This window comes from Homarus americanus, unplaced genomic scaffold (genome assembly GCF_018991925.1).
Source record: "Homarus americanus isolate GMGI-L3 unplaced genomic scaffold, GMGI_Hamer_2.0 scaffold40157, whole genome shotgun sequence".
NCBI classification, from domain to species: domain Eukaryota; kingdom Metazoa; phylum Arthropoda; class Malacostraca; order Decapoda; family Nephropidae; genus Homarus; species Homarus americanus.
In genome coordinates, this window is record NW_024733240.1 from 182,483 (window position 1) to 190,000 (window position 7,518).

Consider the following 7,518-nt stretch of genomic DNA (forward strand, 5'->3'; position numbering starts at 1 on the left):
AGGTGGTAGTAGGAGCCGATGTCGAGGATGGAGCAGAAGCTTCTTACCAAATTTGCAGATGAGGGTCAGTGTGTTGAGCGCTTCTTGATATGTGGAGTAGGAACGGGAGAGAATAATCTTGCATGCCCTCTTTTGCACTTTTTCTAGGTGTTTACGTTGTGTGGCATTTAGGGAGGAAGACCAGGTAGGGGAGGCATAGGTGAGCTTGGGAAGTATGAATGTTGAGTAAACACTGAGGAGCTCGGGTGTAGGAACTTCGAGGGACTTGAGTCGACGGAGGAGATGGAGACGGAAACTGGAGGATTTGACAACTTCACTGACGTGTGGTTTCCAATTTAGTTTGTTGTCTATGGTGACGCCGAGGAGCTTAGTGGAATCTACAACTTGGAGTGTGTTGGGACCTAAAGTAATGGAAGGGGGTGGGACAATGTCGGAGGAGAGGTTGATGTGCATAACCATGGTCTTGGTATGGTTGATGGTGACGTGGTTGTTGGTGGCCCAGTTTTGGAGACTGTTCAATAAATCCTGAAGGGCGGTATAGTCGGGGGCAGAATTGTTGACGCTGATCCCAATGGTGGAGTCGTCGACACATTTCCAGCGAACAGGGGTTTCTCTTAGGGCATCATTGATAAGCATAAAGAAGCAGAGTGGTCCCATCTTGGTGCCTTGGGGGACGCCACAGGTGAGTGACTGAAAGGTGGAAGCGTACAGCTTGGGGTCGGTCACTGACGAAGTCTGTAAACCATGGTATAAGACTTCTCCGAAGCCCGAGGTCAATAGCTTTGTTGATGATTAAATTGTGGTCGACTAGGTCGAATGCTTTAGTGAAATCAATGAACGCGACAGCTACAGACGTTTTTCGTTTCTCGAGATGGCGGTATATGTAATCGAGAAAGCTGACAAGACAGTGAGTGGTGGAGGAAGTTTTCATGTTGCCAAATTGATGAGGGTCTACGGCTCCTGCAATATCAGCATAAGCCCAGTCGAACACAAAACTTTCACAGGTTAGGCTGGGTATTGGGGTGATTGCAATAGGTCGTAGCTGATTTAAGGATTGTGGGCTGGTTGACTTGGGCACTGGTGATACATAAGAGGTCTTCCAGTCAGCTGGGCATCTGGCTTGACTGAGAGAAGCATTGATGTGTGTATGTGTGTGTGTTAAAATAACCTCGTATTTAATTAACTGAGGTATACTGTATAAAACGAAATATATTTATCCCAACATAGCGGTATATACTCGATGCCTACACCCGTATATATTAAGAGTATATATTTATATTTACACAGAGGATGAACTTCTGAATATGTTATTTATCTCATCTAAGTATAGGGAAAAAACACTTGATGGCCGATCACTCCCTCTCAGCATCATATCTTCAGTATGAGGTAAAGGGGAACCCATCTACACAGTGTACAACGAGGCCAAAATAAGGCTATCCCCTCCTCATCATGTCTGGTAGCAAAATCGACTCCTATCTCATCGACCCGAAGGCTTCTATTCCTGAGGCTTCAACCCCTGTCGTCTATGTCGCTTCCACCCCCACCAGCCGACCTACCGGAGGATATGGCTCGGATGCTTGACGTGGGACGCTACAAGAATATTAGTAATTTACATGTGATTGGTCTACCTGCTACACGTTGACAATGGGAGCTTGCCGGGTTATAGGGATGAGTTCACAAGGGGGTCATGTCGAGTTATAGGGAGGATTTCTCAAGGGCGGACAGGAGGGTGGAAAAGGGAGGAAGGTAGAATGTCTAGATCAGGAAGGAGGGAGACATTCTGGTACGTGAGAGAGTGAGGAGGAGTAACTCTAGTGAGTGGTGTAAAGAGGAGGGGGAACGAGGGTGAATATGTAAGACAGGAAGGATGAGAAAGGGAGATTAGAAAATGAAAAATAAGAGAATCAAAGGGAGAGAGAGAGAGAGAGCATAAAGTAAAAGAGTAACATATAAAGTAAGATAAATATAAAGGGAGAAAGATATATTTAATGGGAGAATTTCCTTCAGGGAGAGAGAGAAAAAAATATTATAGTGAGTTATAGCAGAACGACGGGGAGGAAAAAGTATATTATATTTTACTGAGCTGAGGAGGAAGAGGGGTGGCTGAGGACGGTAAAAAGAAGAAGAAAATTAGAGGAAAGAGAAGAGGAAATAAGTAGGGGGGGTAAAAAGGACAGAAGAGGGAAACAAGAGGAAAGAGAACACAAACTAAAATAAACCAGAAGGGGAAAGATGATAAAGAAGGAAAAATAAAAGATAAGGAAAGCCAAAAGGAGAAATGAAACACAAAAGGACGGAAAATACAAGAGAGAGAGAGAGAGAGAGAGAGAGAGAGAGAGAGAGAGAGAGAGTATAGGGACATGAAGGGCTGGACACATCCCCAGTCTGGGCTACATAATATAACCCGCCCGACCCGTCAATATTGGCCAGGATAATAACATCTAGAGCCATCATGACCCAACCATCCCGGGGGTCTCTCTCTCTCTGGTAATAACGAGTATAACAGTACACCACGAATAACGTTGATCATACTAATAACATAAACAATGACCGTCCCAGCCTGTGTATAGAGCGCCCATAAAGTGTGTGTGTAGTCTGTTGAGGGGAAGGAGGAGGAGGAGGGTGGTGGTGAAGGGGTTGGGTTACGCTGTGGTGTGAGGTGTGGTGTGATGGGGTATGGTGTGGTGGAGGTGTGGTGTGGTGGGGTATGGTGTGGTGTAGTGTGGCCAACAGATAACTTGTCTGGGATACTTGTACTTGTTTTGGGGATTACTGGTCACTTCGCCTTTAGGCTATTTCGGCCTTGTCTGGGTGAGCTATACTCCCTATTTTGTACGTGTGGCAAGATGGGTGAGAGAGGTTGTTTTGAAAATTGATGATGATATGGTTGTGGGTGTGTGGAGGGGTAGTGTGGATGTGGGGAGGGGTAGTGTGGATGTATGGAGGGGTGTAGTGTGGATGTATGAAGGGGTAGTGCGGGATGTGTGGAGGGGAGTGTGTGGAGGGGGGTTGTGGGTGTGTGGAGGGGTAGTGTGGATGTGGGGAGGGGTAGTGTGGATGTATGGAGGGGTGTAGTGTGGATGTATGAAGGGGTAGTGCGGGTGTGTGGAGGGGTAGTGCGGGTGTGTGGAGGGGGGTAGTGTACATGTGTATTTAAGGGAGAGAGAACGTGTAGGAAGGAGAACTTATAGGAGAGGGTGAGCGACCGAGTGGACAAGAAACACACATCTGTAACTTCAAAGTAAATGAGACATAAATCGTGGTGGTATACGTTGCCCAAATCATATGTAATTAAGCGACGCACCTGTGTTTCGTAACTCACCTTCGACACGTGACATAATTCCCCCAGCATCAACACACACACACACACACACCGCTGTTCTGGTTTGTTTACATAATGACTGACGCCCAGCTGGGAAAGTGGAGCCAGAGTTATTGTCTCGCTTTCCTGTTGAGTTTTGAAATACATTGTTGTCTTTACAAAGAGGGTCACCGAATAACAATGTCCAAAGTTTTAATATCAAAACATTATTAATCTGGACATTCTTGTTTCGGTGACCTTATACGGAATATATTTATAAACAGTTGTAGTTTTTTTTCCAGTTGGATCGAACGTATAATCTTGGCTGTCATTTCTGTGGCACGTGTAAGAGTAAAAATATTAGGTTTTCATTATCTCATTGTTGTTCGCACCTGTAATCTGTTTAGTAACCCTTAATTCTGTCGAGACGTCACCTGAACCATATGTCTGTATTGTCGGTCTGGAAACGTTACCTCCTGGTCCCTGCAACTCTTAAGGCTACTGAATATTATTGTGGAGAGGCGAGTGTTGTGGCTGAACATTAGTTTCCCTTGGGATGGTCTTTTTAGCGTTAGTAGGGAGGAGCTGCTTGTCTATATAGTATTTAACATCGGTTGATAAAACGTGGATAATCCTCTTGAGTACTGCAGTCGTCCACTAGACTCGGTTGTTTTGCTAACTAATTGTAAGGAAACAATTTGCAGTGTTTACAAGTCTTAAAAATGGATTGTTGTGTCACAAGACGTCATCTGATAGGTTAAAATAGACTATATTTCTGAACTTCATCATTAACATATACGGAAATAAGTGAATACAGAGAAAAACGTCGATAAAAAAGTGAAAACGAAGCATTGAAGTGAATGTGCCGCATATGCTGTACATGAATACCTGTAACTAAAGTGAAGGAAGACTTAGTTTCTACACCTGTGATATGGTTTTACGTAAGGTGTTCCGTAGCAGGTGTAAAGTAGGAAAGTTTTGACACCTGTACATGTTAATAAAAGTCATCTGCTGCAGGACGCTGGGGAATTTGTCTCACACCTGGTCCTTGAGATGAATGAAGAGATTTGCATTTACATAAGAACATAAGAAAATAAGGAGTCTGCAATAGGCCGGTTGGCCTGTGCAAGGCAGCTCCTGTCGAGAGTTACTACCACTCTCTATCATCCATGAATCTACCCAGTTTCCTTTTGAAACTTTCCAGCGTCCCAGCACTAACTACATAGTTGCTAAGCTTGTTCCACTCGTCCCCCACCCAACACTGGGTGACTTGACGTTGCATCATATAGAGCTTTTGTTTTTTTAAATATATTTATTTAACCAAACTTTTAGATAAAGTATTCAGGATTGTGTGCGTGTGTGTGTGCGCGCACACACACACACACACACACACACACACACACACACTTTAACTTTATATGATCAGCCTTCCCGCTGCCATGCTCTTTCAATAAACAGTTAATTATTATTATTACAAAACACACAAAAGTAAACTTACACACTTACATACACTAACGATTATTATTGTGTTTCATTTAGTCCTCAATATTTAACATTGTCCTCGGCTATGTTTGTGTGTTGAATAACTTTAAGTAACGTGTGTGTGTGTGTGTGTGTGTGTGTGTGTGTGTGTGTGTGTGTGTGTGTGTGTGTGTGTGTGTGTGTGTGTGTATGTGTGTGTGTGTGTGTGTGTGTGTGTGTGTGTATGTGTGTGTGTGTGTGTGTGTGTGTGTGTGTGTGTGTGTGTGTGTGTGTGTGTGAACTTGCCCTTGAGCTCTGAGTAGTCAGGTAGAGTATATCTTCATCACCTGTGTAATTGTGCCAGGTGTCTCACATTGATGATGGTTGGAGGCGATGGTGGACGTCAGGGGAGTGTTGGTGGAGGATGGTGGTAGTGTTGGTGGAGGATGGTGGTTGGTGTTGGTGGAGGATGGTGGAGGATGGTGGTAGTGTTGGTGGAGGATGGTGGTAGTGTTGGTGGAGGATGGTGGTAGTGTTGGTGGAGGATGGTGGTTAGTGTTGGTGGAGGATGGTGGAGGATGGTGGTAGTGTTGGTGGAGGATGGTGGTAGTGTTGGTGGAGGATGGTGGTTGGTGTTGGTGGACGTCAGGAGTGTTGGTGGAGGATGGTGGTAGTGTTGGTGGAGGATGGTGGTTAGTGTTGGTGGATGGTGGTAGTGTTGGTGGAGGATGGTGGTAGTGTTGGTGGGAGGATGGTGGTTAGTGTTTGGGATGGTGGTAGTGTTGGTGGAGGATGGTGGTTAGTGTTGGTGGAGGATGGTGGAGGATGGTGGTAGTGTTGGTGGAGGATGGTGGTAGTGTTGGTGGAGGATGGTGGTTGGTGTTGGAGGATGGTGTGGTAGTGTTGGTGGAGGATGGTGGAAATGTGGTGGTCGTTGGAGAGTTTTGGTGGTGGGTGTTGGTGGAGGATGGTGGTAATAGTGAATTGAGTTATGATTCTGAATAATGTGAGATATATATATATATATATATATATATATATATATATATATATATATATATATATATATATATATATATATATATATATATATATATATAAACACAATTTACCATGCTTTTTGAACCTTGAAGCAATGCATTGTCGTTTCCACAGCTTAAACGTGTAACAGGAAAAATCCACCAGTCAGTCTGTCAGGTATGGTGTTAACTAAGGTGCTGTTGTAACTTATGAGAGAGAAAAAAGGCAATGTTTATGTGAGAATAATCTCCCTCTCCCACCATACTCCACATGCTGTTCCACCTTACTCCACCTTCTCTCCTCTCTCAGCCCCTAACTCAATTTACCCTCATCCCTTCCACCTCTCCCATTCACCCCCCGTCACCTCTCCCTCCACCCCTACCACCTCCCTCCCACCCCCACCTCTCCACCCCTACCACCTCCCACCTCCCACCCCCTCCCTCCCACCCCTACCCCTCCCACCCCCCTCCCACCCCTACCTCTCCCACCCCTATCACCTCTCCCACCCTACCACCCTCCCACCCTACCACCTCCCACCCCTACCACCTCCCAACCCCTACCACCTCTCCTCGCCTCCCACTCCAACCCTGCCACCTCTCCCACCCACCCCTGTCACCTCCCACTCCACCCCTACCACCTCTCCCACCCCTACCACCACCCCTACCACCCCTACCACCTCTCCGCCTCCCACCCAACCCTGTCACCTCTCCCACTCCACCCCCCGTCACCCTCCCACTCCACCCCACCACCTCTCCCACCCTCACCACCCTCCCACCTCTACTCTCCCACCTCTCCCACCCCTACCACCTCTCCCACCCTCCCACTCCTACCACCTCTCCCACCCTCCCACCCCCCCACCACCCTCTCCCACCCCCACCACCCTCCCACCCCTACCACCTCTCCCACCCCTATCACCTCTCCCACCCCATCACCTCTCCCACCCCTATCACCCCTTCCACCCTTACCACCTCTCCCACCCCTACCACCCTCTCCCACCCCTACCACCTCCCACCCCTCACCACCCTCCCACCCCTCACCACCTCTCTCCCACCTCTCCCCACCCCTACCACCTCTCCCACCCCTACCACCTGTCCCACCCCACCACCTGTCCCACCTTACCACCTCCCACCCCCACCACCTCTCCCACCCCTACCACCTCCCACCCTCCCACCCCTCCCACCCTCCCACCTCCCACCCCACCACCTCCCACCCCACCACCTCTCTCCCACCCCTACCACCTCCCACCTCTACCACCTCCCACCTCACCACCTCCCACCCCTACCACCTCCTCCCACCCCACCACACCTCTCCCACCCCTACCACCTCTCCCACCCTACCACCTCCCACCTCACCACCCTCCCACCCCTCCCACCTCTCCCCACCTACCACCTCTCCCACCCCTACCACCTCTCCCACCCCCTACCACCTTTCCCACCCATACCACCTCTCCCACCTCACCTTTACCACTTCTCTCGCTCTACCCATACTCCACCATCACCTCTCTCACCCCACTTCTCACCCTAACCTCTAGCGGCCTCAGCTCTCCCTCTTGCACGACACTCCACGTTAACAAGACTGATCTGTGTCACCAGGAGTCTCGTTCAGTACCTCGTCTCTGTTATTGCTTATGTGAAGGCAGTTGACCTGATGCATACAGCGAAGCCTGCACATAACGGATTGTCCTTTGCCATATAGTCCGTTAGATGGTGGTTTCATATATAACGGACTTCGATATT